Genomic DNA, 9449 nt, shown 5'->3' with positions numbered 1-9449 from the left:
CTGAGGTTTATACAATTGAATGTGCCTTACATAAATAAAGTTCACTGGGATGTTGCTAGAAGTGAAGAGTGTTAGCTGAGAGAGAGGTTAGACAAACTTGGAATGCTTTCTCTGGAATGTCACTTCCCAGCTTCTTTCTTCATCTCCCCTCCCCCACCCATCTGGCTTAAGCTAACACCTTCCAGCTTGAGCTCCTTCCCCTTCTCTTTTTCCCATGGTCCACTCTCCTCTCCTATCAGATTCCTTCTCTCCATCTCTTTACCTTTCACACCCTACTGTTTTCACCTATCACCTTCTAGCTAGTCCTCCTGCCCCTCACACTCCCTCCCCACCGGCCAACCTTTATGTTCTGGCATCTTCCTCCCTTCTTTCCAGTCCTGAAGAGGGGACTTGGCCCAAAACTTTGACTGTTTATTCACTTCCACAGATGCTGCCTGACCTGCTGAGTTCCTCCAGCATTGTGTGTGTGTTGCTCTTGATTTCCAGCATTTGCAGCATCCCTTGCATTTGGAAAGAGTCGGAATCTCGTTTCCCCAGAGTGTAAATGTCAAAGAATAGAGGGCACGGTTTTAAGGTGAGAGGGCGAAAGTTTAAATGAGATGTGTGAAGCATTTTTTTTCACACAGAGATAGTAGGTGTGCAGAATGCCCTGCCAGGGAAGGTGGCATAGTGCAATGTTTAAGAAGCATTTAGAGACATGTGAACAGGTGGGGTGATAGAGGGATATGGACCATGTGCACTCAGATGGGATTAGTTTAGAATGGCATCATGGTTGGCACAGACATTGCGGGTCAAATAGTCTGTTCCTTTGCTGTACTGCTCTCCCTCTCTCTCTCTCTCTCTCTATCCCTCTCTCTCACTCTCTCTCTCTCTCTCTGATATTACATTAAGCATTCTGTATATAAATCTAAGATATAATCAAACCGTTAATGATGACAGTAAGATAAAGGACTTTTAGAACAATATGTTAATGTGGTTGCCAGTTTTATAAATATCTTGATCAGAGGAAATCAGATATAATTCTTCACCCTGTATCCTACACATATATTCAAATGCCCTGACCTTGCTTACTCACATTAACTTTCATTTGGCTAATTTTTCCTGTTCTAGAATTTCTCAGCATTTTTAGAAATCATTCAATGGGCCTTGGCCCCCTTCTGTCAGCTTCCCATCCCTCTGCCTCTGTCACGTACTACAGCTCTACAAACCAATAATGTTAAAGCTTGGCATGGGCTGGAGTTCAATGCCAGGGTATTTTGATGTCCAATAAGTATGTTGAGGGATATGAGTGTAATGCAGATAAACAGAGTCAAGGCACAAATCAGCCACAATCTAACTGAACAATGGGACTGGCAGGGGACTGATTGGCCTCTCCTTTTCCTCTGCCCCATTTAATGTGGAGCTAGAATTAAACAAAAGCTCAGGCGGTCCTTTTTAAACATCCTTGCAGAACGTTTTTAATGTTTACAAAATGCAGGTGCTCCTTGCCACATATTTCTAAAATAAAAACATTTACAAGGTAAACATAGATGCGACTTTCTCAAGCCAGGTGAAGTTCATAGCCCCAGAATTACAAAATTCGTACCAGATGTACTTCATCTGTATAGCTGTTGCAATCTTACAGCAGAAATAGATAGCCGTTACAGATAATGAGACTAGCCTTCCATATTGCGTATATGCAGCCTGCTATTGCCAGAGGATACAGAAGATTAATTTACTGGTTAATTTTCTCTTTACCACTGAGACGATTTCCCTTGCACATCAAAGTAGCTAACTGCAAGTTATTCATTCTTCACATTTCTCTTCTGTGCAACAGAATTTCTGACTGCCTTTCTAACACTGTTGCATGCCTCAGTTGTTATCAACTATTTGTTGAGTGTGTGGCTTTGCCAAGGGACTGTTGTCTTCCCAATAGCTGGAACTACATCTGTTTGGAAATACTAACCAGAGAGGCCAGATATTTCATTAAGCAACCATTAAGGACATTGTGCCAAGAATCCAGATTCTTTACCATGTTTCCTATTTATGACTGGAGCCCAGTAATAGTTCAGTCATCCTGGACAGTTTTCTCTGACAATCTATGCCAAAAATATGCATATTTCCAACAAAAAAAATCCAGAGGGAGATAAGGAAAGATTATTTTTGCTCACAATTTATTATGATCTGGAATGCACTGCCTAAAGGGTGATAGAAACAGATTTAGTAACAGCTTTCAAAAGGGACTTGAATCTTTACTAACAAGAAATCATTTCCATGGCTGAGAGGAAAGAGCAGTGGTGTGGGACTAATTGAATAGTTAGCTCTCAACAGTTTAGCATGCATATAATGGGCAGAATGGACTTGTTCTGTATTGAATTGTGAATACAGTATAATAAGAGAGAGTTAGACCAAAAAAAACAGTGACACCCAAATAGAAAGTACTCTAGCCACAAATTTCCCACAGTCAGAGCATATGGCAGGAATCCAGGGAGAACTAACTGGAAACAAAGCATTTGAGCACTTCTCAGCTATTCAAAAGAAAATCATGATTGGTTGATGACTATACTGAGCCACCTTATCACTCCTCAATGGCCATTCTGTAACCTGTAAGGATCACTAATGGTGTGGACACCCGCTAGAATATGCTTTTACCCAACAGATCATTTCGGGAAAATAGGCTGGTGAGTTTACAGCCGACCAATAACAAATCCAGACCAGGATTTGTTGTGCAATAGCAGAAGCTCTGTGGGATTCTGAGGAATGCCAGCTTGTCCAGTGCAGTGTCATTCAGAGATGACACTCAAAACATGTTGTAGCTGAACTGGTACTTTGAGGCAATTAAAGTTCATATCACAAATACCACTAATCACAGAAATACAGTAGCTGGTACAGCAAAGGTGGCTATAGAGGTGTGGAATTTTGATGTGCAGGTCTAGACAGGAGTAAATTATTCAGCTACTATGCGTTAACATTCTGCAGAAATAAGCCCTGTTTCTATTATGATGCCAACAAAATTACAGCATGTCAACAGTGATTAAATGCACTTAAGCTAATTCTTTCAACCCTTTTCCTTCACCAAAGAGACTTTTGTCACCAAAATAGCATTCACTTCAGTGAATGTGCCTTTCAGCAAGGGTAGGGGCTGTCCAGTACTTGCAATGAATGAAAATAGAGTGAAACAGTAGGAACAACTTAATGGGAAATCTATCACACTGCGATCAATTAAAAAAATACTTTAAAGTGTGATGCTGAGCCTGAAATTGGCCACCACAAAGGAATATTTCACTTCTGAATAGCAGTGGGGCACTCACCTTTTATGTATACTTAGCTCATTGTTTCTTAATCTTCTCATCATATGATTAATCAAAAAAATTAAGGCTGAACAATAAATTGCTATTAATTGTTAAAATTTGTAGGGAATTGGTGCATTAGTAGGGAGCCGACTTATGTTTTTCTGCATATACATTCCTAAACTGGGTACAAAGGTTTGAAACAGCTAGAGTTGATTCACCTTTCAGCAAAAACATGGTTGATGGAATTCAACAGATTAATATTAATAAGCTCTTAGTTATCTGCTTCTGCTTAAGAGCACATTTAGTGACCACTATCAGAGCAAATGAGACATCTTCAACAATCATCACTGCCTGTATCACAACCCAAAGACCAATTCTTAAAGACTTTGAAGTGGCTGAGACACATCAAAGTGAACATAAGATTCTGCTTAAATAATCAGTGGAATTGTAGCTGGATGTTTTCTTTTATGGTGTTGGTGATGTTTTGAGGAGAATGGTAGATTTAGCTTATTGGTTCACTTTATTGTGCAGCTCAGTAACTCCTTCTATTTGTAGCATTCTGTATTGCACTCTTTATGCTTAATGGTCTCACAACCACAGTGGTTAATTTTCAGCATTTCCTGAAAAGGCTAAAACTGATAATGTCTATTCCTGACTTTGGAGAGAATACCAGATGCAAGTAAGTGTGCAATCCAAATCAAACATCCAGTCACTAACTTTCCTTCGAGACACATTGGCAAACATTTTGTTTCTTTTGATGTCATATTCCAAAATGGAGAGGTTGGCGAAACTAACTCCAAATATTTTCAATGATTTTGCCCATAAAAAAAGTAGTGTGCTTTAATAACCTCTAGACATCCCATGACTTTCTCACTCTTATAGTGTTGTACTGGACAAATATGAAAGATTGTGATGGGCCATCATATGAAGTGGTATGAGCACAGGAAAGTAAGTAATAATTTTCATAATCAACATATTCGTTATTCTCATTCACCCTTACCACTCTGCTTGATACAGACCTTATTTCTTAAGTCCAAGTAATTCAGGTTTGAATAACAATACAACTGATTTACCTATTTCTTCGATTCAGCTGGAACTTATAAAGCAAAATGCCACTACATCCAAAGTACTCACTATTCCAAAATCATCCTGCAACAATAGGATGACTCTTATTTTGCTCCTCAGTCATGAGCTTATAACTTCTCTATCTGAAAATTCCCTCTCCAAAGGAAGCAAACTTCCAACCACAAAGTTCCATTCTATTTCCTGCACTCAGAATGTTGTGAATGGTTCACTTTCCCCAGATACTGTGCGCACTGCTCTTTGTCATTTCCTTTCAAAATAAAAATTCAGTCTTAGCAAATTACTGTACCCATGTCTATTTTCAGTTATGTTGTGATTTCCTATCTTTTCCCAACCTTTTTACCTGCATCTTTCAGCTGGATAAGACTACACGTGCCTGTTTCCATTCCAGACACATACTCAAATTTAGCTTCCCCATCTATAACCTTCCTGTTACTTTAGTAGAGCTAATGATTTATGTTTCCTCTCTCCTCTGCACTTTCCATCCACTGTTTATCAAAACGTTGTCCCATGCAACATCAACTGAAAACACAGCAATAGTAGCAACTTGTACATGATGATACACAATTTTGCCTCACTACCATCTTTCATGACTGGTCCATTATCTCTAAATTGTAAAGTCATTTATCTGATATCTAGCAAACCAGGCAGAAACTTCTTCCTTCAAAATAAACATTGGGAAGACCAAAGCCATCACCAGTATTCAGTGCCTTAAAATAGATACCTTAGATACTGATTTTGCTTTCTCCTTTCCTGACAACAATCTAAAACTGAATCATGCCTTTTGAATCCTTGATTTCACATTTGAGCATAAACCATCTACTTGTATCATCACTGAATTGGAACTTCTACAGCAATATTTGCTGTGGCTTTCATTGCTGCAGCTTACCGCTCCTAAAGCCTCTATATGTGCCTTTATTTCTTTGGATTTGACTATTCCAATCCTGAAATACACTTTCTCATTCTTGTCTCCATATACTGGGGGCATTCCAGCCTCTGCTGCCTGTGTCGTAACTCCCACCACTTTCAAAATGCACATATTTCTTGTGTGATTCCTGATTAAGAAATGCCTCAGTATTAAAATGCTCACTCTTAATTTTCATAATCCTGCTCCTTATCATTGTTATCTTTTTCAGCTCCATAACCTCTGAGATTTCTGGGGTGAGGGTGCTCTGAAACATCGACAGATTTAATCACTCCAACTGTGGTGAACACGTCAAAGCCCACAGATATGAAACACCTTCCCTAAACCTTTCTGTCACTTCGTGATTTTTTTTCTCTTTTAAGATACTGTTAAAATCTAACTCATTGCATAAGCAATGATTATTTGTTCCAGTGTTTCCTTGTCTGACTGTGTAGCGTTTTTCTGTTTGATAGAGCTCTTAAGGTATTTCAGCAATATTAAAAGAACTATGATTACTGTTTTGTTAATTATTTCCTCATGTGGCACATCTGAACCATGGAAAAACATGTCTTCAGTTTAGTGTGTAATGAGTTAATTTTGCCAAGGAGGCAGTAACATTAAAAATTGACCTCAGAACTGCTAAGGCAGGTAGAGGAATATCAGTCTTAGTTCTTGATGAGGGTACAGTGGATGCACTGTGTGCTGCCACCTCCAACATGAAAGTTAAGCATCACACACTTGCCTTCACTGTTTAACACCCAGTTGATAATACAGTTTTAAAGGCTCTTTGGGCAAGAACTTCCTCAACATTTGCATCTACCACTGTCAGAGAAGGAAGGACATGTGAAGAAAGAATAAGCATGTCAGAAATTGCCACTTTTTGTGGCATTTTTCAGGAAAACAACACTCATCTAAGTTATGAACTCAAAGAACCCAGAAGTCACTGTCTCTTTCCCACACCCCCCAGAGCTCTTTGTCGAAGAGAACAAAAAATTCACATTGTGAGATGGAAAACCATCCATTACAGAATAAAAAGAAACTGCAACCACAGTAAAAGTGTATCAAGATCTTGTGCTGGTTTTATGCTAATGTGAGATAAATTCTGCTATAACAACATATCAACATTTTGCATCAGTCCCAAGTGCATGTAACAACTGTCAGCAGCGAAGCCTGTGCACCTATGAGCCTCTCTTACCCAGAAAACTTGTTTGCTGATAATGCTACTGTCTGCAATCCTGCTCCCTGAGTACAGAGGTTCAGAGACAGAGTTAACCATCACCTACTGAAGCTGGGTTGTTGGAGCATGCATTAGGCCATGGGAAGCCTCTGGACGTGCCCTTGTCACCTAGCATATTTTCTCAAGGCCTTTTTCCGCACTCTCAGCAACTACCCAAGTCAGTTCCGTGAGAAATCTGTCCTCATTAGCAGTGCCCCTGGCTGCACCTTGTTGTCATGCCACCTAATATACAAAAACAAAAACCAACGGTGGTGGCAGCTTTGCGGAAGAGATATAGCGGCCCTGGGGACTGCAGCAGCATGGATATTGTAATGCTGACCTTCTGAAGAACAACATGACATTTCAGCATTTAAATAAAGAAGCAATCCAGGCAAGCATTAAAGAGAAGCAAGGACAGCTTTGGCTATAAAGGCAGATGGAGTGGAGAGGAATAGGAGAAAGTGAAGTTGTGAGATATTTATATCAGTTAAGGACAGCAAGCACTGATATACTTCTGCTCTGATGTTATCATGCTACAGTGGGGGACTATATTCATTGTATTCCTATTTACTGCTAAAATGGCAGAGCACAGTTTCAATGCAGTATGATCCAAATTGTCAACAAATATTAATAAGGAATGCATTATATTTTAGGTCCTTCCCTTATTATAACAAAACCATGAATTCATTTATAGTAAATGTCCTTGTTATAACAACAGATGGAAGAAATAGTTTGCAAATATGAGAACATGATGTTCTGAGTGAAATATTCTTATATTTGAATAACATTAATTATTTCACTGATCAAAATGCACATACAGGTCATCTTCACGTCAAATAAATTAGAACATCAAAATACCTCAGAATGGAATCCTAAAAGCTACCTAATAATTGTATACCCAGCCTCCTAGGGTCCAATACTGCTACAGATGGTAGCTCCATGGTGGTAAATTCAATTTGAATATGAAATGCTAGATCTCTGGAACCTACCTTCACTACAGGATTAGAAATGATGTCACCAGCAACTTTTGTGTGTGTTGCCTATTGTGGTGGGAGGAATTGTGGGCTTAGCCAAATTATATTATCTCTTTCTTGGCTAACATAGTGAGGGCATTAATCTGATCAGCCAATTCATCGAGAAAGCAGAATATATCCCCTTATTGGGCCTCACCAATGAAACTGTCTGGACAATGATTTGTTGACCTAACACCAAATATTGGGCTCCAGAGTTATATAAATATATATATATATAATAGGCTAGTGGAATAAGAACTTTCAGTGCAGGGCCAGTTTCCATGCAATTGAAATCCTATTTACCTAGGTAGGAACGGATGGAAGTTTAGCCATAACAAGACAGAAACAGTTGAAGCTTGGCAAAACCTTTCCAGAAGATCTACAAATCACACATTTCTGTAGAGAACACAATTATAATATGGAAATAAACTTCTACAACAATCTTTGTAGACACTTGTATGAATCCCATTTCTTTCTCTCACTTCCTTTGAAAAACTTACTTAACTTATTTGGATGCTGATGTCTCTGCCTCATCTTATGCTTTGTGGGGAGCTTTATTCAGTCTATTTTTTTTAGTTGGACTTATGCAAAGTTACAAAAGGATAAGCTGAGGTGAAGCATGTCATCTCCATAATGTTAAGGTGACGCAAGGAACCCATGTCAATACGCTTGCAATGATTACAGGTAACTATTGCTGACGGGTCCCTGTTTTACCAACTAAGTGCAAGTTTAACAAACACACATAAAGCAATCTAAGTCTTTTAAATAAAATTTTCTATTTGTTACTTTCAATTATATAAATAAAAAGCATAATAGTTAGTAAATTTTAAGTTTTGCTATTTTTAATGGAGGGAGAACTAACACAACAATAATGCAGGACATGGACGAACAATGATTATATATCATTAAGGCTGCAAGTCATACTTAATATTCATGTCATGTTAAAAATCAATGTAGCCAGAAAAGAACATTGGCACACACCTAATTATTTAAAATCCCTAAGACTTGTGTAGGGCAAGAATTGGTTCCACATAGAATGCAGGCACTATTGAGAAATCTGGACTGGTTTCTGCTATATTAAAATCATCATTTTAAGAATCTTGGCACTGATGTACCAAAAGAACAGGACAGCTCCAGAATTTCTGTTCATATCAACATTAGCAATTAAGAACCTTGCATAACATTTGTCATTCCATGTATTTTTACCCTAGGTATTAACCCATTCCAATCTATTGAGTTAAAACTAATTTTTTAAATAGTGGAGAAATGTAAGATGAATGGACAGTCATTCAATTGCCATTTAATATTACCAACAGCAATTTCTAAGTTTACATCCATGTAAATAATTTCAAAAAATGTATCATCACACTAATCTTCATTATCCGTTATGTTTCTTCTCACATAATTAAGTAATAAATTGTGTAGAGAACAAATGAGCACTTCAAAGTATGAATTCCACCTCAGCAAGCAATTAAAGATATATTTTGAAAAGTATTTACATTTTGGAAACACCCCATTAAAACAGGTTCAATCACAGATCTATTCAGAGCTTAAAATGTAGTATAGAAACAGAAGTCATTTGATTATAATCAGTCTTGCATTAATAACCTACACAAATTTTATTAATTATAGGTGCCTATATGTTACATAGCCCATTTAGTAATAAGGCAATTAAAAACAATGCTATTCCCTACTGTTGTCTCAAACCAGAAGTGATCAAAGAGCCTAAAGCACGAGAGAGGAAAGTCTCTCATCATGGGATGGGTCTTTTGCCTTGGGCAACACTGCCTCATTAAAGACAGAAAGATGCTGTTGATCGCCAATTAACCTGATTTGTTGGAACTCTGATAGAGACCTCAGATGAAGCCAATTTTCTTTCCTAAATGAATGACAACAGTTATTGACAGAAATGCAACTCTCACTTAAAAGGAACATAAAGGAATCAGTGAATTATATGTATG

Source organism: Mobula birostris, chromosome 14, assembly GCF_030028105.1.
Source record: "Mobula birostris isolate sMobBir1 chromosome 14, sMobBir1.hap1, whole genome shotgun sequence".
NCBI lineage: Eukaryota > Metazoa > Chordata > Chondrichthyes > Myliobatiformes > Myliobatidae > Mobula > Mobula birostris.
Note: the sequence above shows the minus strand (reverse complement) of the source record.